Raw genomic sequence first — 1734 nt, 5'->3', positions numbered from 1 at the left:
TAGTTACAAAGAAGGAAGAAGGGAAATAGGATGGGCCAGGAACTTCAAACCATAGAGATGACAAGGGAAAGGAAGGCAGAGGGAATCGCAGACTGCAAAGCTTGGCCAGTACTGATGAAGTAGAGGCAGAAAATGCAGAGTTAAATATGTAATGAAACTTCATTGGGAACTGTTCTGTACAAAAATATATGAGCAATTTATAAGCAATCAGCCAGATGCTAAGAGTCTAAAGTGGTCAGAAGCAGGGCACAAAATGGTAATATTACAAGAATGACCCTGACTAGCACAGCAGTCTACAACCTTCCAGGGCCCTTTATGTAAAATACAGAGAACATTTTTTGTGACGTGGGTCTCCTAAAGCTCTCTTTAGGATGAGGCTGCTTCATCCCTTACTGATGCCACACAAAACTAGGCCTCCCAACTCCTTTCTACTGAGTGAGTTGCATTTTCCCAGCTTTCTTATCACCACCTCAGTTTTTTAGGCCAACTTTGGGCCATCCCATACTCCCCTAAAACATCTGCAGGCCAAGCAAGCCTCAGACTGACCCACATTCTGGTCTTTGTGCTTCCACTCCAGCTCTTCCTCTCTCAACCATGATGGGGGAAAGTCCTAATCTCCCTCCTGTTCATGTCATCAGGATGGTAGTTCTGTTCTCCAGCTCTGCATCCAGTGAGATGAAACATAACAATAATTTGGGCATCATCAAAACCCCTTACCAACCACCGAGGAGATTATTGTATAAGTCCATTTTGACAGACTGTTCATCTCAAGCCTTTCTTCTTGTTGGAGCATTGAATACATGAATCATTTATTTTATAATATCTCTGATGATAAAAATCTGTTTTTTTTGTTTTTGAATATGTTACTATCTGTTTTGGTTCTTGCATAGCTTTCCCAGGCTATCACCCCCGAGATACCTTTTTTTTTTTTTTTAACAGATAAAAGGTGTTAGTTGGAAAGTTAGAATACATTGGAAAAGATTCCAGTTCAGGAAGCTGGAGGAAGTACACTCTGATACAGGGGTTCAGACTGACCCACCCAAAACGGTGGGAGGCCAGCTTTCAAGGACAGGGTTCTGTGGATTATCATCTCAGTCCAAGTGTCATAGTTCTGGCATTTTTATACCTGAGAAACACTTTCATTTTCAGCAAGGGACTGTCTCTGTTTATGAAGGTTTCAGTCACGTGGGGTAGCTCCATGTTTCCTGGAATCCAGGGATCACAGATTTCAGGACGCAGGCTGGAGACTTCTAGGTGTAGCTGATTGTCCCTGTAAACCTCTTGTCTTGGGTGTCCTCAATCTTGAAGGGAGATGAGATCATGTAAATTCAGGGCTGATCAACACTGTCTGGCCAGCTCTCCTAGACAGATATTCTCTAAATAATTAATACACCCCTATGCAGAGCTGAGAAGAGATCTGACCCAAGATTTATAGTAATAAAAGATAAAAACAACGAAGGTCAAGCTTTGTTCTGCTTTTAGTTACCTATTGGGCATCTGTAGACCAAAGTGAAGAGTCATGATTCAAACCAAAAATGGCTTTTAAAAAGTTGCTGAGTATTCCAGAAGAAAACACAAATCATACTTTTAATGACCAGCAGGCTAAGGGCCCAGAACTCCTGCCACCCTATGGTGGTTTCTGACTGTCATGACTGCATCATTCCCCACAAAGATACTTTATCTTCTTTAATCTTAAGGAACAAGAGTAAAAAGGTTGTCTCCCTCCCCCTCCCC

The sequence above is a fragment of the Fukomys damarensis genome, unplaced genomic scaffold (genome assembly GCF_012274545.1).
Source record: "Fukomys damarensis isolate Sample0158 unplaced genomic scaffold, DMR_v1.0_HiC HiC_scaffold_24, whole genome shotgun sequence".
Classification (NCBI taxonomy): Eukaryota; Metazoa; Chordata; class Mammalia; order Rodentia; family Bathyergidae; genus Fukomys; species Fukomys damarensis.
This window is presented reverse-complemented; position numbering follows the sequence as displayed.